This window comes from Lissotriton vulgaris, chromosome 8 (assembly GCF_964263255.1).
Source record: "Lissotriton vulgaris chromosome 8, aLisVul1.2, whole genome shotgun sequence".
Taxonomy (NCBI): domain Eukaryota; kingdom Metazoa; phylum Chordata; class Amphibia; order Caudata; family Salamandridae; genus Lissotriton; species Lissotriton vulgaris.
Window position 1 is genome coordinate 1,476,764,386 of NC_141696.1, and position 20,410 is coordinate 1,476,784,795.

Consider the following 20,410-nt stretch of genomic DNA (forward strand, 5'->3'; position numbering starts at 1 on the left):
TAATGATAGCCTCCTTCCAGACTGAGGGGTATATGCCTGTTGAGAACATGGCGTTGCAGATGGTAGACAACGCAGGAGAAATTGCTTCTGGGATGAGGTTCAGGATAGCAGGGGGACATGGGTCAAGGGGGGATCCGGATTTAATGCTGGTTACCAGGCGTTGAATATGATCCTGATCACTGGTGTCAAAGGATGATAGGATGGGCGAGGTATTAGTGAGAAGTGCCTTAGTAGAGGGTGAGGGGGAGGAGTGTGAGAAGGTAAGAAAAATGGAGCTAACTTTTTCCTCAAAGAAACTGGCCAGGGCATCTGCTAAGGACTGAGAACCTTCTAGGCGCGGGGCAGGGGGGTTGGACAGAGTAGTGACCACCCGAAATAGTTCTCCTGCCGAGTTTTTCGCCTGATCGATTTGGGAAGTATAGTAGAGACTTTTTTCAGCAACTATCAGTCTTTTATAGATGGAAAGGGCATTTTTATAGGTCGTTTTGTCTGCAGGGCTGTAGTTGCGACGCCACTGCCTTTCAAGGTTCCTGCAGTATTGTTTTTGAGTACGAAGGGCTTCAGTGAACCATGGGGCTGAAGGTATTTTCCTGTTCCGATGGGAGATTTTGAATGGGGCTAGCTTGTTACAGGCCATGTCTAAGTTCGTCAAATAGTTGGTAGACGCTATAGTGGGGTCTTGCTCAAAGGGAATATGATTTTCCTGCATCATATCTGCTAGTTGAGCTAAGTTGATGTGTTTCCAATCTCTATAGGAGGATTGAGAGGGGGCAGTGAGAGTAGGTTTGGTAGGGTTTGTTTCAACAGTGAAACAAATCGCTGCATGGTCTGCCCAGATGAGGGGGATGATTTGGGTAACAGTTACAAGAGGACTGTTGGTGAATATACCATCTAATGTGTGGCCTGCCTGATGCGTGGGAGAAGTTATCAATTGCATCAGGCCAGCGGCTGCTAGGTCTGTGAGTAGCTGCATAGTATCGTGGTTGTTAAGGGCTTCTAGGTGAAAATTAAAGTCACCTAGTAAAGTAAAGTGAGGGGAGTCTGCAGCTGCTTCAATGAGATTGCCTATATTGGCTAGAAACTTGGCTCTTGACCCCGGAGGGCGATAAATTAGCATGCCCTTGAAGGATGATTTTGCCGAGAGGCCTAGTGAAAAAATGAGAGACTCGTATTCTGGGCAGATAAATTGTTTCGCCGTGAGTTTAAAGTGGTCTTTGTAGATTATGGCAATGCCACCACCTTTTTTTTTTGGCCTGTCTAATCTACATACATTGTAGTTATTGGGGGTGGCTGCTCTAAAATCAGGTCCAGAGGCTTCGTCACCCCAAGTCTCTGTGATGAACAAGAGATCCAGTTTGTGCGCATCAATCAAATCGGCGATTTCTAATTTGTGTTTGGGGAGGGATCTGGCATTTATTAGCGCTGCTTGGACTAATAGAGAGTCAGCTATAGAGGGTTTCGCGGTAGTTTTTATGCAAGTAGGACATAGGACTGGGCCTAGGATAGGGTTGGAATACCCTAGATGTGGTGGAACATGAGGTAGAGCTGTTTTATGCCTGAGTTCTAGTAATTCGGCAGTGGAATATTTCAGTCTCACCGTATTAGTAAGTGGTCGTGGTGCTGGAGCAGCAGGGGGGGTGGCCCTTGGCCCGTCCTCGGCGCGGACGAGCGCTGACGAGCTTGCCTTATGCGCGCCGAAGGCGCGCATTCATCGCGCCCGCTGCGCTCGTCCGCTGCACTTCCGATTGCAGCACATGATTTATTGAGCCGAGAGTGTCATGGGGAGGGGGTGTGGTCAGCGCGTGTGGGCGTGTCCGCAGGTTGAGGAAGGCGGCGTTGCCCTGGCAGCAGTGTGCCGCGTCAGCCCTAAATCGGCTGGGCGGTCTGCTGCTTGCTCGAATACAATCAGGGAATTAGCAGGTAAAAACAAGTTATACAGAGTTAAAAACGAGTGCTAACTCCCGGCTTTCCGCCTCAGGAGTGATGTTCTGTGAACGCTCGCTCTTGGTCAGCGCGCGCTCAAATAGTGAGAGGGGGTGTGGTCAGCGCGTGTGGGCGTGTCCGCAGGTTGAGGAAGGCGGCGTTGGCCTGGCAGCAGTGTGCCGCGCCAGTCCTAAATCGGCTGGGCGGTCTGCTGCTTGCTCGAATACAATTAGGGAATTAGCAGGTAAAAACAAGTTATACAGAGTTAAAAACGAGTGCTAACTCCCGGCTTTCCGCCTCAGGAGTGAAGTTCTGTGAACGCTCGCTCTTGGTCAGCGCGCGTTCAAATAGTGAGAGGGGGCGTGGTCAGCGCGTGTGGGTGTGTCCGCAGGTTGAGGAACGCGGCGTTGCCCTGGCAGCAGTGTGCCGCGTCAGCCCTAAATCGGCTGGGCGGTCTGCTGCTTGCTCGAATACAATCAGGGAATTAGCAGGTAAAAACAAGTTATACAGAGTTAAAAACGAGTGCTAACTCCCGGCTTTCGGCCTCAGGAGTGAAGTTCCGTGAACGCTCGCTCTTGGTCAGCGCGCGCTCAAATAGTGAGAGGGGGCGTGGTCAGCGCGTGTGGGCGTGTCCGCAGGTTGAGGAAGGCGGCGTTGCCCTGGCAGCAGTGTGCCGCGTCAGCCCTAAATCGGCTGGGTGGTCTGCTGCTTGCTCGAATACAATCAGGCAATTAGCAGGTAAAAACAAGTTATACAGAGTTAAAAACGAGTGCTAACTCCCGGCTTTCCGCCTCAGGAGTGAAGTTCTTGGGTATATTTCTTAAGGTGGGTTGTTTAATGGGTCCACAACCGGCCTTAATCGGTCCACAACCAGCCGACACATGTTTCGTCGTGTGGGAATAGGTCACAACGACTCTTCAGGGCTTGTGGCACAGCCTGCACGTAAGCAGGTCCGGAAGAAAAAGATTCCCTGTAGATATGACTCAGTGCTTGCTAGATGGTATTAATTCTGTGGAAAGTTTGTCAGAATCATGTATTCCAGAGAACATGAGTGTGTGCCTCTGTCGAATTTGAGCCCACAGTGTTACCGGTTCTTGAATAATTTGCGCTTAATACGTGTAGGTATTAAGACAGTACCGGGAGGGGATCCACTTTTCATTTATTGTATAAAAAGAATTCGCTCGCAGTCTTGGCATTTTGTTCAGATACGTGGCATCCCTCCTCCTGTATTTCCCGGTCGCCGTTTTCCGTGGTCCGTTCTACAAGCCCTGAAGAGTCGTTGTGACCTATTCCCACACGACGAAACACGTGTCGGCTGGTTGTGGACCGATTAAGGCCGGTTGTGGACCCATTAAACAACCCACCTTAAGAAATATACCCAAGAATCTGCATTTGTCTACTTTTGTGCTACATATGCTTTATGTTGATTATTACTTGACCACCAGTATTATACCTTGTGTTTGTGTGCGAGAGCATCGCTGTTTCTGTGTCATTAAGACATACTTCAAATTTGCGTAATGTCATTGTTTCGGAACTGGACCTTGATTGGTGGCTAACATTCCGGCTTGCCTGGTTTTACCTGTGCAGGCAACCCTTGTTCCACTGTATCTGGTGCCCCTTAAAATGGACACTAGATATTTGCCTGGCACAGCAGATGCTCACAACTTCAAACATTGGACTGCTGATGAGTCCCTTAGTGACCCATTATCAGGACTGTTCTTTGGGTTTACATCTTCTGCATAATGCCCAGTATGAGCCGCTCCTTCTTGAGGAGAGGTGTGCAATGGCAAACAGATCACCACATATTAGCTCTATTGACACGGATGAGAAAATGTAGGAAGCCGGCTCTGTATGTGATATACTTTATTAATCTGATATATTGTTTAAAGATTACTGGGGTTCCCTTACTAGTGGACAGGGACTTGCTATGCAATCCCAAAATGCTCTATTAGGAAGTAGTGTGGTCGAGCAGCCTTAGGCTTAACACAGAGGAGCGCAAGACATTCACAAAATACACACAATGGCCAATAAATGACAACATGACTCAAGAAGGAGAGCCACACAAATTCATAAATATAGCCAGTATCTTTATATATGTTTAGGCATCAGAGAAAAATCATTCCGGTAAGTACGTTTTTTTAACTATGGATTATTTTCACTTTAAAAAGTGGACATTGTGCAATTTCTGAGTTCCACAATGTTAAGGTGACTGGTAGGCAAGGTCCAATATAGCACCAACAGTTCACCACCAGTTCCATGAGGGCAGCTGGGTACAGGGTCAGGTGCCCAATGCGTTTCAATGGCGTTCGGTCTCTGTAAAAAGAGCCTGCAGGCTCTGGCTAGGAAGCCAGTCAGGCTGAACCAGCAAGTGGGCTCATGCCTTGCAATGCTCGGAGAAGAGTGGGCACCTTTGGTGCTCTTTTCCAAGGCCCAGAGGCAACGGGTGCAGAGGTGTACTTAGGCAAAAGGTTTTTCCTTACCAGACCAGTCACGGCTGAGGGGGCCTGCATGCAGAGGCTCCAGCTGTTGTTGAGGAGGCAAGGAGAGGTGAAACTATAATGGAAACAAACTCTGGAGGGCTGAGGAACCTTCTTTGCACTTTTGGCTCACTTGAACTCGGTCGGAGGCGGCAGGTGTAGTAGTTACTTTAGGAGTCAAATTATGGCAGTTCCGGAGGCCTCAGAGTCTTTTCTTTGGAGTTAATTCAAAACAGATCCACTGTCATCGGGAGGTCTTGAGTCTTTTTCACAGGCAGGCAGTACACCCAATTTCTCGAGTCAACAGCTGCAGGGCGCGTCAACTTTGGTGCAGTTTTCAAAGAAGTCTGCGGGGGCGAGTCAGATGCTCTCTTCAGCCTTCTCTGCTTTTGCGCCTCTTTGGTGTCCTCTTTTTTCTTAGGTCATCAGAATCCAAGGTTTTCGACCTAGCGGTGCCACTTAAATACTGAATTTAGGGGCATTCGAGAGAGTGGCAGGTAGTAGCCAATAGGCTACTTACCTTAAGTGTGACTACATCCTCCTATGACCACTTCCGTTGGGAAGTAGGCATAACCTTGACCCGGGGTGGTTAATTCTCTCCAAGACAAGATGGAGGATTTGACAAGAGGGTCATGTTCAACTGTCCCTCTCTAGGGGTGGTCCTGGTTGACTCTGGGCACCCCTCCTAATTTAACTAATATTCCCAAAGGTCCTCCTGCCAAAGTTGGAGCAGCCCATGGGGGTTTGCTTCCTGTCCTATAAGAGAAACCAGAGTCACATACCCTAGACGGAGGGGCTTGTTTTGAAGCTTTGTTGCCTGGGCAGGCTAATCTAAAGGTCATCTCATGGGAGGAGTGTTAACCACCCCCTCAAAGAGCCAATCTAGTTTGTGGCCTCCCGAGAGTGAAGGCCCTCACCCTTAGTGGTCAGTAATTTGTCTCTGGTGTTAGGCTGCCTAAACCCAGTCAGTAAGCCCACCTGTGTTGCGTTGTTTCAGGGGCCACCTCTGAGGTGTCCTCTGGGTGCATGTGTTGATAAATCCAACTTTGGAATCAGTGTGGGTTCATCAATCATGCTATGACTGAAGCAGTGAATTATGGGATGTGGAGTATTCAGGATAGGCATCATAACAGCAGGGTGGTTGTGATTAGTGTATTATGAGGGGCGAAGTCACGTTATCTATACTATCTATCTATACTACTATTATAAAGAGAGAACTTGCACCTTTTGGCCAGGTAAACTCGGGAACCACAGCACCAATCACAACACCCAATACAGCGTTGGAAAGGGCAGTTGCAGCAGAAGGACATAGGCTATGCAGACGCCCACCATATACATTTAAAATGTAAAAGAACCGTGCCAGCAAAGTAGTCCCTTGTGGGCGTGTCTCTATTGTGCTGTGGGTGTGTGCTGGGGGCGTGACAATCGCTGGGGGCATTCCGTCACGAGTGTTGTTTTTTCTTCCCAGGTTCTATACATTCCTGCTCCCTTTAAATAGCAATTCAGTGGAGGTCCCATTCTCTTAGAACCACCCCAAGCACAGTTATGGGCAAACATACAACTAAAAGGCCCTGCAAAGCATTATGGGATAAGCTTTGCATAATTTTTAGCATTCATGAAAGGGTTTCAATGTTTTGGAATTTTACTCATCAGGGACATTTGGGACGACGAGGTGAACTGCAGCTTGATGTATAATATTTTAAATGCTATTGCATTTGCCTCATCAGGGACATCTAGGGACGGCGAGGTGAACTGCAGCTTGATATATAATATTTTAAATGATATTGCATTTGCATCATCAGGGACATCTGGGGACATGAGGTGAACTGCAGCTTGATGTGTAATATTTTAAATGCTATTGCATTTGCCTCATCAGGGACATCTAGGGACCATGAGGTGAACTGCAGCTTGATGTATAATATTTTAAATGCTATTGCATTTGCCTCTTGGGGACAACTGGGGAGAACGAGGTGAACTGCAGCTCTTTGCTTGATCTCAAAATCATCACCTCTCTCACTGCTTGCTGGAAGCTAATTTCACTTTTGTGAAAAGACTATATATGCATTTTAGCATGTAGAAATACTTGTTATTTTACCTTGAATATATGAGGCTTCTGTTTTAATAATTGGAAATCTGACGGAACGAAATATTGCGGATTTATTGTACCAAGTTCGCGCCAATTCCGCCCACCCCTACTTTAAATACCCCTGCACCCCATAATCATAACCCACCCTTACCCAAACCCAAACATACCCCTGAACCCTAAAAATACCCCTGTACCCCAAAACCCAAACCTACCCCTGAACCCTAAAATACCCCTGTACCCCCAAACCCAAACCTAGCCCATAACCCTTAAAATACCCCTGTACCCCAAAACCCAAACCTACCACTGAACCCTAAAATACCCCTGTATCCCAAAACCCAAACCTAGCCCTGCACCCTAAAAATACCCCTGTACCCCAAAGCCCAAACCTGCCCTGAACCCTAAAAATACCCCTATACCCCAAAACCCAAACCCTGCCTTATCCGAACATTTTTTAAAAACATGCTTTTACCATTCATGCATTTACAACGAATTTCGCTGTAAATGTATGTGTGGGAAAAGCATATAAAATGTAATGCCATGCGTTATTATGGCATTGCGGAGTCATGGTACTTTCGTAATGAAAGTATGCAGAGTGATGGTATGCGGAAAGAAATTTGCGGAATAATGGGTGTTTACCCTCCCCCGTAAGTACATTGGTGGCACGGCGGCCCACATCTCCAGCAACATACTCATATTTTTTCACCACTAATTGGAAAAATGCACAGGTCTCTCTCATTGATGCCCAGCACCGACATACACTTTTAGACACACCTCCCACCACAAGTTGTAGAATTGCGAACTTTAGAGATGGGGAGCTACGTTAGAATCTCGGCATCAGCTCAACATCCTGTGATTCCAGGCAAATCGTTTTGTCTCCCCGTGCCTACCACAAATCAATGTGTTCTTCTGAAAATGTAAATTGTGCTCATGCCATGTTGTTGAGTTCGCGCTATATAATATTGCAAGGAAAATAAAGTAGGGAAACTCGAGTTCACACATTACTGAATCTGCACTCTTAAGTGCATCAGCAGTGCACTGTGAATCGGAGCGTTTCACAGGCCTGTCACAGATAAGAAATGCTATCAAAATGAAATCCTACGAAACAATATACTACTGGCCGGCAGCAATTCATATCCGGACAACGTCGGGACGGGCTGCTAGTATATAATATTTTAAATGCTATTGCATTTGCATCATCAGGGACATCTAGGGACATGAGGTGAACTGCAGCTTGATGTATAATATTTTAAATGCTATTGCATTTGCCTCTTGGGGACAACTGCGGAGAACGAGGTGAACTGCAGCTCTTTGTAGAATTATTTGGATACGATAATATTCACTTCCCACTGCTAATCTCGTCCCATAATGGTTTGCAGGGGCTTGATCTCAAAATCATCACCTCTCTCACTGCTTGCTGGAAGCTAATTTCACTTTTGTGAAATGACTATATGCATTTTAGCATGTAGAAATACTTGTTATTTTAACTTGAATATATGAGGCTTCTGTTTTAATAATTGGAAATCTGACGGAACGAAATATTGCGGGATTATTGTACCAAGTTCACGCCAATTCTGCCCACCCCTACTTTAAATACCCCTGCACCCCATAATCATAACCCACCCTTACTCTATAAAATACCCCAACACCCTTAAACACTAACCCATCTTAACCCTATAAATATACCCTGTACCCCAAAACCCAAACCTATCCCTAAACCCTAAAAATACCCCTCTACCCCAAAACCAAAACCTAGCCCTGAACCCTATAAATACCCCGTACCTCAAAACCCAAACATACTCCTGAACCCTAAAAATAGCCCTGTACCCCAAAACCCAAAACTACCCCTGTACCCTAAAATACCCCTGTACCCGAAAACCCAAACCTAGCCCATAACACTTAAAATACCCCTGTACCCCAAAACCCAAACCTACCCCTGAACGCTAAAAATACCCCTGTACCCCAAAACCCAAACCTAGCCCAGAACCCTAAAATAACCCTGTACCCCAAAACCCAAACCTGGCCCTGAACCCTTAAAATACCCCTGTACCCCAAAACCCAAACCTACCCCTGAACCCTAAAAATACCCCTATACCCCAAAACCCAAACCTAGCACTGAACCCTAAAAATACCCCTGTACCCCATAACCCAAAACTATATCTGAACCATTAAAATACCCAAACACCCCAAAACATATACCTCAGTACCCCAAAACATATACCCCTATACCCATACTTGCCTTAACCAAACATTTTTAAAAAACATGCTTTTACCATTCATGCATTTACAACGAATTTCGTTGTAAATGTATGCGTGGTAAAAGCATATAAAATGTAATGCCATGTGTTATAATGGCTGCGGAGTCATGGTACTTTCGTAATGAAAGTATGCAGAGTGATGGTATGCGGAAAGAAATTTGCGGAATAATGGGTGTTTACTCCCCCCCGTAAGTACATTGGTAGCACGGCGGCCCACATCTCCAGCAACATACTCATATTTTTTCACCACCAATTGGAAAAATGCACAGGTCTCTCTCATTGATGCCCAGCACCGACATACACTTTTAGACACACCTCCCACCACAAGTTCTAGATTTGCGAACTTTAGAGATGGGGAGCTACGTTAGAATCTTGGCATCAGCTCAACATCCTGTGATTACAGGCAAATCGCTTTGTCTCCCCGTGCCTACCACAAATCAATGTGTTCTTCTGTAATGTAAATTGTGCTCATGCCATGTTGTCGAGTTCACGCTATATAATATTGCAAGAAAAATAAAGTAGGGAAACTCGAGTTCACACACTACTGAACGCGCACTCTTAAGTGCATCAGCAGTGCACTGTGAATCGGAGCGTTTCACAGGTCTGTCACAGATAAGAAATGCTATCAAAATGAAATCCTACGAAACAATATACTACTGGCCAGCAGCAATTTATACCCGGACAACGTCGGGACGGGCTGCTAGTCTATACTACTATTATGAAGAGAGAACTTGCACCTTTTGGCCAGGTAAACTCGGGAACCACAGCGCCAATCTACACACCCGATACATCTATGAAAACGTCAGGGTGTGTAGATGGACATAGGCTATATAAATTAACAAAAAAAAAGTAAATTAAAAAAATTACGTTTGTAAACAAAGTAGTCCCCTGAAAGCAGCGCCGGCCGGGACCTAGCGCTGGCTGCGACGCGAAGTGCGTGATGATGACGAAAGAGGAGGGCGGTGCAGTGACGAGCGGCTGTGCAGTGAGGAGCGGTGGCACAGGTAAGGAAAGGGAAAGTGAGACTGTGATGCAGGGGGAGGAAAGAAGAAGGCAGCAGTAAATGAAAATGTCGGGCGGGAGAGGGGCGCGAATGAGTCTGGGCAGGAGGGGGGCGTGAGTTAGTCTGGGCGTGAGGGGGGTGCGAGTGAGTCTGGGCGGGAGGGGAGCGTGAGTGAGTTTGGGCGGGAGGGGGGCGCGAGTGAGTCAGGGCGGGAGGGAGTCGGTGCGGGAGGGGGTCGGGCGGGAGCGGGTATACTGCCCCCAGCCCCTTTCTGCCCCAGGCAATGCTGGGGCAGGCTGCTAGTCTATACTACTATTATAAAGAGAGAACTTGCACCTTTTGGCCAGGTAAACTCGGGAACCACAGCACCAATCACAACACCCAATACAGCGTTGGAAAGGGCAGTTGCAGCAGAAGGACATAGGCTATGCAGACGCCCACCATATACATTTAAAATGTAAAAGAACTGTGCCAGCAAAGTAGTCCCTTGTGGGCGTGTCTGCATTGTGCTGAGGGTGTGTGCTTGGGGGCGTGACAATCGCTGGGGGCATTCCGTCACGAGTGTTGTTTTTTCTTCCCAGGTTCTATACATTCCTGCTCCCTTTAAATAGTAATTTAATGGAGGTCCCATTCTCTTAGAACCACCCCAAGCACAGTTATGGGCAGAAATACAACTAAAAGGCCCTGCAAAGCATTATGGGATAAGCTTAGCATAATTTTTAGCATTCATGAAAGGGTTTCAATGTTTTGGAATTTTACTCATCAGGGACATCTTGTGACGACGAGGTGAACTGCAGCTTGATGTATAATATTTTAAATGCTATTGCATTTGCCTCATCAGGGACATCTTGGGACGACGAGGTGAACTGCAGCTTGATGTATCTATACTACTATTATAAAGAGAGAACTTGCACCTTTTGGCCAGGTAAACTCGGGAACCACAGCACCAATCACAACACCCAATACAGCGTTGGAAAGGGCAGTTGCAGCAGAAGGACATAGGCTATGCAGACGCCCACCATATACATTTAAAATGTAAAAGATCCGTGCCAGCAAAGTAGTCCCTTGTGGGCATGTCTGCATTGTGCTGTGGGTGTGTGCTGGGGGCGTGACAATCGCTGGGGGCATTCCGTCACGAGTGTTGTTTTTTCTTCCCAGGTTCTATACATTCCTGCTCCCTTTAAATAGCAATTCAGTGGAGGTCCCATTCTCTTAGAACCACCCCAAGCACAGTTATGGGAAAAAATACAACTAAAAGGCTCTGCAAAGCATTATGGGATAAGCTTAGCATAAGTTTTAGCATTCATGAAAGGGTTTCAATGTTTTGGAATTTTACTCATCAGGGACATCTTGGGACGACGAGGTGAACTGCAGCTTGATGTATAATATTTTAAATGCTATTGCATTTGCCTCATCAGGGACATCTAGGGACAGCGAGGTGAACTGCAGCTTGATATATAATATTTTAAATGCTATTGCATTTGCATCATCAGGGACATCTAGGGACATGAGGTGAACTGCAGCTTGATGTGTAATATTTTAAATGCTATTGCATTTGCCTCATCAGGGACATCTAGGGACCATGAGGTGAACTGCAGCTTGATGTATAATATTTTAAATGCTATTGCATTTGCCTCTTGGGGACAACTGGGGAGAACGAGGATACGATAATATTCACTTCCCACTGCTAATATCGTCCCATAATGGTTTGCAGGGGCTTGATCTCAAAATCATCACCTCTCTCACTGCTTGCTGGAAGCTAATTTCCCTTTTGTGAAATGACTCTATGCATTTTAGCATGTAGAAATACTTGTTATTTTACCTTGAATATATGAGGCTTCTGTTTTAATATTTGGAAATCTGACGGAACGAAATATTGCGGATTTATTGTACCAAGTTCGCGCCAATTCCGCCCACCCCTACTTTAAATACCCCTGCACCCCATAATCATAACCCACCCTTACTCTATAAAATACCCCAACACCCTTAAACACTAACCCATCTTAACCCTATAAATATACCCTGTACCCCCAAAGCCCAAACCTATCCCTAAACCCTAAAAATGCCCCTGTACCCCAAAACCAAAACCTAGCCCTGAACCCTATAAATACCCCTGTACCTCAAAACCCAAACATACCCCTGAACCCTAAAAATACCCCTGTACCCCAAAACCCAAACCTACCCGTGAACCCTAAAATACCCCTGTACCCCAAAACCCAAACCTAGCCCATAACCCTTAAAATACCCCTGTACCCAAAAACCCAAACCTACCCCTGAACCCTAAAAATACCCCTGTACCCAAAAACCCAAACCTAGCCCAGAACCCTAAAATACCCCTGTATCCCAAAACCCAAACCTAGCCCTGAACCCTTAAAATACCCCTGTACCCCAAAACCCAAACCTACCCCTGAACCCTAAAAATACCCCTATATCCCAAAACCCAAACCTAGCTCTGAACCCTAAAAATACGCCTGTACCCCATAACCCAAAACTATATTTGAACCATTAAAATACCCAAACAACCCCAAAACATATACCTCAGTACCCCAAAACATATACTCCTATACCCATACTTGCCTTATCCAAACATTTTTAAAAACACATGCTTTTACCATTCATGCATTTACAACGAATTTCGTTGTAAATGTATGCGTGGTAAAAGAATATAAAATGTAATGCCATGCGTTAGAATGGCATTGCGGAGTCATGGTACTTTCGTAATGAAAGTATGCAGTGTGGAGAAGTGTGGCTCAGGGGTTAGCGGCGGCAGACCTGGAGCTTGAGTTCGGTCCGGGACCAGGGTTCAATTCCCCGTCTCGGCGGGTCTTGGGCTCAAAAATTCCATGGACTCGTTAATTCTCGCTCCGGTGCCTCCTCGACTCACGGGTTCACACTCTGCGACTCTGGACAATAGCTTGCTTAATCTCCACAACGGCCCCTCGCGGTGGGATGCCTGGCTTTCACCTTGTGGATACCCTGCCAGGGTTATCTCATAGGGGAATACCAGGACGGGTTCCCTAAGCAAGCGCTGAGATGCCCCAGGGTAAGTCGTGCGCTATATAAGTTTCATTTCATTTCATGCAGAGTGATGGTATGCGGAAAGAAATTTGCGGAATAATGGGTGTTTACCCTCCCCGTAAGTACATTGGTGGCACAACGGCCCACATCTCCAGCATCATACTCATATTTTTTCACCACCAATTGGAAAAATGCACAGGTCTCTCTCATTGATGCCAAGCACCGACATACACTTTTAGACACACCTCCCACCACAAGTTCTAGAATTGCGACCTTTAGAGATGAGGAGCTACGTTAGAATCTCGGCATCAGCTCAACATCCTGTGATTACAGGCAGATCGCTTTGTCTCCCCGTACCTAACACAAATCAATGTGTTCTTCTGTAATGTAAATTGTGCTCATGCCATGTTGTCGAGTTCACGCTATATAATATTGCAAGGAAAATAAAGTAGGGAAACTCGAGTTCACACACTACTGAATGCGCACTTTTAAGTGCATCAGCAGTGCACTGTGAATCGGAGCGTTTCACAGGCCTGTCACAGATAAGAAATGCTATCAAAATGAAATCCTATGAAACAATATACTACTGGCCGGCAGCAATTCATACCCAGACAACGTCGGGACGGGCTGCTAGTCTATACTACTATTATAAAGAGAGAACACAAACCTTTGAGCCACGTAAACTACAAAAATAATGCACCAATCACTAAACCCAATACACCATTTGAAAGGGGAGATGTGGCAGAAAGACATAGGCTATAGATATGTACACCATATACATTAAAAAAGCAAAAACGCCAAAAGTGGTAAAGTAGTCCCTTGGGGGCGTGGCCGTGGGCGTCTCAAACAACAAATGTGGGCGTTTACCGGGCCGTGCCAAGTGCAAATAACAAACATAGGCCAAGCGACTTCACAACAGACTTACATATGCACACATAGAGCGGAAATGCGCTTTCACTGAATTTAGAACGCACATTATGCAGACATAGAGTGGAAATGCGCTTTCAATGAATTTCTAACAAACATTTCCAAATCCCAACACATACAGCGGAAATGCGCTTTCAATGAATTTAAATTCACACATACAGCACGGTAACACCAATATACAAAAACAGCAGAGGTGCGCGCTATAAGAAATATACACACATTTGTTGCAGTTACCCAGACAACATTGAAGCCTTCGCATTAAAAACTGGGTGGGCCTTCCATCGACGAGGAGTGTCAAGTGACGCCACACAGGGGGCAGGATTAATCGCGTACTACAGCAATCACAACGCACTAAAGAAAACACACACACAACTTCGGCTTACCAAAAAAAGTCTTTAACCATTAGCCATTGACGAACGACGTCACAGGGGGGTAAACACGAACAAAAAAAGCCGACATTTCTTAACGGAGAAACGCAATGGACTGCGCATTCACGAGACTTTCCTCACATCTTGCAGACAAGATAAAACGCTTACAATAAGACATACAAATAACGAAAATAACACAACTGCCCATAATCACTCGAGCACTGCCAGGACTTCACCACACAATTAACAAAACAAAAGGGAAACTTCTTTGAAGGGATACAAAAACGAAAACGCCTTTGAAAGAAAAAAAACATTAAACAGGTGACACAACACTTTCCTCACATCTTGCAGACAACATAAAACGCGAAAAACAATACATACGAATTAAAAAAATAACACAAGTGGGCCAAATCATTTGAACAGGGCCAGGACTTGCACAGACAACTCTTCTGCGGGGCGGGCGGGGGCCCTGAAGCAGCCTTTTACTCCCGGACAACGTCGGGTCGGGCTGCTAGTCTATACTACTATTATAAAGAGAGAACTTGCACCTTTTGGCCAGGTAAACTCGGGAACCACAGCACCAATCACAACACCCAATACAGCGTTGGAAAGGGCAATTGCAGCAGAAGGACATAGGCTATGCAGACGCCCACCATATACATTTAAAATGTAAAAGAACCGTGCCAGCAAAGTAGTCCCTTGTGGGCGTGTCTGCATTGTGCTGTGGGTGTGTGTGGGGGCGTGACAATCGCTGGGGGCATTCCGTCACGAGTCTTGTTTTTTCTTCCCAGGTTCTATACATTCCTGCTCCCTTTAAATAGTAATTCAGTGGAGTCCCATTCTCTTAGAACCACCCCAAGCACAGTTATGGGCAAAAATACAACTAAAAGGCCCTGCAAAGCATTATGGGATAAGCTTAGCATAATTTTTAGCATTCATGAAAGGGTTTCAATGTTTTGGAATTTTACTCATCAGGGACATCTTGGAACGACGAGGTGAACTGCAGCTTGATGTATAATATTTTAAATGCTAATGCATTTGCCTCATCAGGGACATCTAGGGACAGCGAGGTGAACTGCAGCTTGATATATAATATTGTAAATGCTATTGCATTTGCATCATCAGGGAAATCTCGGGACATGAGGTGAACTGCAGCTTGATGTGTAATATTTTACATGCTATTGCATTTGCCTCATCAGGGACATCTAGGGACCATGAGGTGAACTGCAGCTTGATGTATAATATTTTAAATGCTATTGCATTTGCCTCTTGGGGACAACTGGGGAGAACGAGGTGAACTGCAGCTCTTTGTAGAATTATTTGGATACGATAATATTCACTTCCCACTGCTAATCTCGTCCCATGCTTTGCAGGGGCTTGATCTCAAAATCATCACCTCTCTCACTGCTTGCTGGAAGCTAATTTCACTTTTGTGAAATGACTATATGCATTTTAGCATGTAGAAATACTTGTTATTTCACGTTGAATATATGAGGTTTCTGTTTTAATAATTGGAAATCTGACGGAACAAAATATTGCGGATTTATTGTACCAAGTTCACGCCAATTCCGCCCACCCCTACTTTAAATACCCCTGCACCCCATAATCATAACCCACCCTTACTCTATAAAATACCCCAACACCCTTAAACACTAACCCTATAAATATACCCTGTACCCCAAAACCCAAACTTATCCCTAAACCCTAAAAATACCCCTGTACCCCAAAACCAAAACCTTGCCCTGAACCCTATAAATACCCCTGTACCTCAAAACCCTAACATACCCCTGAACCCTAAAAATACCCCTGTACCCCAAAACCCAAACCTACCCCAGAACCCTAAAATACCCCTGTATCCCAAAACCTAAACCTAGCCCTGAACCCTAAAAATACCCCTATACCCCAAAACCCAAACCTAGCCCTGAACCAAACATTTTTAAAAAACATGCTTTTACCATTCATGCATTTACAACGAATTTCGTTGTAAATGTATGCGTGGTAAAAGCATATAAAATGTAATGCCATGCGTTATAGTGGCATTGCGGAGTCATGGTACTTTCGTAATGAAAGTATGCAGAGTGATGGTATGCGGAAAGAAATTTGCGGAATAATGGGTGTTTACCCTCCCCCTTTAGTACATTGGTGGCACGGCGGCCCACATCTCCAGCACCATACTCATATTTTTTCACCACCAATTGGAAAAATTCACAGGTCTCTCTCATTGATGCCCAGCACCAACATACACTTTTAGACACACCTCCCACCACAAGTTCTAGAATTGCGAACTTTAGAGATGGGGAGCTACGTTAGAATCTCGGCATCAGCTCAACATCCGGTGATTACAGGCAAATCGCTTTGTGTCCCCGTGCCTACCACAAATCAATGTGTTCTTCTGTAATGTAAATTGTGCTCATGCCATGTTGTCGAGTTCGCGCTATATAATATTGCATGGAAAATAAAGTAGGGAAACTCGAGTTCACACACTACTGAACGCGCACTCTTAAGTGCATCAGCAGTGCACTGTGAATCGGAGCGTTTCACAGGCCTGTCACACATAAGAAATGCTATCAAAATGAAATCCTACGAAACAATATACTACTGGCCGGCAGCAATTCATACCCGGACAACGTCGGGACGGGCTGCTAGTCTATACTACTATTATAAAGAGAGAACTTGCACCTTTTGGCCAGGTAAACTCGGGAACCACAGCACCAATCACAACACCCAATACAGCGTTGGAAAGGGCAGTTGCAGCAGAAGGACATAGGCAATGCAGATGCCCACCATATACATTTAAAATGTAAAAGAACCGTGCCAGCAAAGTAGTCCCTTATGGGCGTGTCTGCATTGTGCTGTGGGTGTGTGCTGGGGGCGTGACAATTGCTGGGGGCATTCCGTCACGAGTGTTGTTTTTTCTTCCCAAGTTCTATACATTCATGCTCCCTTTAAATAGTAATTCAGTGGAGGTCCCATTCTCTTAGAACCACCCCAAGCACAGTTATGGGCAAAAATACAACTAAAAGGCCCTGCAAAGCATTATGGGATAAGCTTAGCATAATTTTTAGCATTCATGAAAGGGTTTCAATGTTTTGGAATTTTACTCATCAGGGACATCTTGGGACGACGAGGTGAACTGCAGCTTGATGTATAATATTTTAAATGCTATTGCATTTGCCTCATCAGGGACATCTAGGGACGGCGAGGTGAACTGCAGCTTGATATATAATATTTTAAATGCTATTGCATTTGCATCATCAGGGACATCTAGGGACATGAGGTGAACTGCAGCTTGATGTGTAATATTTTAATTGCTATTGCATTTGCCTCATCAGGGACATCTAGGGACCATGAGGTGAACTGCAGCTTGATGTATAATATTTTAAATGCTATTGCATTTGCCTCTTGGGGACAACTGGGGAGAACGAGGTGAACTGCAGCTCTTTGTAGAATTATTTGGATACGATAATATTCACTTCCCACTGCTAATCTCGTCCCATAATGGTTTGCAGGGGCTTTATCTCAAAATCATCACCTCTCTCACTGCCTGCTGGAAGCTAATTTCACTTTTGTGAAATGACTATATGCATTTTAGCATGTAGAAATACTTGTTATTTTACCTTGAATATATGAGGTTTCTATTTTAATAACTGGAAATCTGACGGAACGAAATATTGCGGATTTATTGTAGCAAGTTCGCGCCAATTCCGCCCACCCCTACTTTAAATACCCCTACACCCCATAATCATAACCCACCCTTACTCTATAAAATACCCCAACACCCTTAAACACTAACCCATCTTAACCCTATAAATATACCCTGTACCCCAAAACCCAAACCTATCCCTAATCCCTAAAAATACCCCTGTACCCCTAAACCAAAACCTAGCCCTGAACCCTATAAATACTCCTGTACCTCAAAACCCAACCATACCCCTGAACCCTAAAAATACCTCTGTACCCCAAAACCCAAACCTACCCCTGAACCCTAAAATACCCCTGTACCCCAAAACCCAAACCTAGCCCATAACCCTTAAAATACCCCTGACCCCAAAACCCAAACCTACCCCTGAACCCTAAAAATACCCCTGTACCCCAAAACCCAAACCTAGCCCAGAACCCTAAAATACCCCTGTATCCCAAAACCCAAACCTAGCCCTGAACCCTGGAAATACCCCTGTACCCCAAAACCCAAACCTAACCCTGAACCCTTAAAATACCCCTGTACCACAAAACCCAAACCTACCCCTGAACCCTAAAAATACCCCTATACCCCAAAACCCAAACCTAGCCCTGAACCCTAAAAATACCCCTGTACTCCTAACCCAAAACGATATCTGAACCATTAAAATACCCAAACACCCCAAAACATATACCTCAGTACCCCAAAACATATACCCCTATACCCATACTTGCCTTATGCAAACATTTTTAAAAAACATGCTTTTACCATTCATGCATTTACAACGAATTTCGTTGTAAATGTATGTGTGGTAAAAGCATATAAAATGTAATGCCATGCGTTATAATGGCATTGCGGAGTCATGGTACTTTCGTAATGAAAGTATGCGGAGTGATGGTATGTGGAAAAAAATTTGCGGAATAATGGGTGTTTACCCTCCCCCGTAAGTACATTGGTGGCACGGCGGCCCACATCTCCGGCAACATACTCATATTTTTTCACCACCAATTGGAAAAATGCACAGGTCTCTCTCATTGATGCCCAGCACCGACATACACTTTTAGACACACCTCCCACCACAAGTTCGAGAATTGCAGACTTTAGAGATGGGGAGCTACATTCGAATCTCGGCATCGGCTCAACATTCTGTGATTCCAGGCAAATCGCTTTGTCTCCCCGTGCCTACCACAAATGAATTTGTTGTTCTGTAATGTAAATTGTGCTCATGCCATGTTGTCGAGTTCGCGCTATATAATATTGCAAGGAAAATAAAGTAGGGAAACTCGAGTTCACACACTACTGAACGCACACTCTTAAGTGCATCAGCAGTGCACTGTGAATCGGAGCGTTTCACAGGCCTGTCACAGATAAGAAATGCTATCAAAATGAAATCCTACGGAACAATATACTACTGGCCGGCAGCAATTCATACCCGGACAACGTCGGGACGGGCTGCTAGTACTAATATAATAAAGAAAGAGCCCAAACCTTTGAGGCGGGTAATCTCAGGAACCACAGCACCAATCACAACACCCAATGCAGCGTTGGAAAGGGCAGTTGCAGCAGAAGGATATAGGCTATGCAGACGCCCACCATATACATTTAAAAGGTAAAAGAACCGTGCCAGCAAAGTAGTCCCTTGTGGGCGTGTCTGCGTTGTGCTGTGGGCGTGTGCTGGGAGCGTGACAAATGCTGGGGGCGTGTGGTACGTTCCGCCCTTCATGCCATCTCTCATATTGTGTGCTAATCCCACCCTGCTCCCTTTAAATACCCCTGGACCCCATAATCATAACCCACCCTTACTCCTTAAAATACTCCAATACCCTTAACCCCTCCCATGCTGGTGACAGAACCGCTCCGTCACCAGCCTCAATCGCGCTGTGCTGGTGACAGAACGGTTCCGTCAATGCCCGCTCGGCACGCCTGCGTGGCGTGGATTCCGCGCCTGCGCTGGGCGTTCCATTGAGCGGGCGGGGACGTGACGGAACCGCTCCGTCACAAGCACAGCACGCCCGAGGCTCGTGATGGAGCGGTTCCTTCATGAGCATGGGAGCGCCGCGTGGCCCCCCTCTCCCCTAGCGCTGCAGCAGAATTGCCGCTGCAGCGAATGGGTTAAACACTAACCCATCTTAAACCTATAAATATACCCTGTACCCCAAAACCAAACCTAGCCCTGAACCCTTAAAATACCCCTGTACCCCAAAACCCAAACCTACCCTTGAACCCTAAAAATACCCCTGTACCCCAAAACCCAAACCTAGCCCTGAACCCTTAAAATACCCCTGTACCCCAAAACCCAAACCTACCCTTGAACCCTAAAAATACCCCTGTACCCCAAAACCCAAACCTAGCCCTGAACCCGTAAAATACCCCTGTACCCCAAAACCCAAACCTACCCCTGAACCCTAAAAATACCCCTGTACCCCAAAACCCATACCTATCCCTAAACCCAAAAACGACCCCTGTACCCCATAACCCAAAACTATATCTGAACCCTTAAAATACCCAAACACCCAAAAACATATACCTCAGTACCCCAAAACATATACCCCTATACCCATACTTACCTTATCCAAACATTTTAAAAAAAAACATGCTTTTACCATTCATGCATTAACAACGAATTTCGTTGTAAATGTATGCGTGGTAAAAGTATATAAAATGTAATGCCATG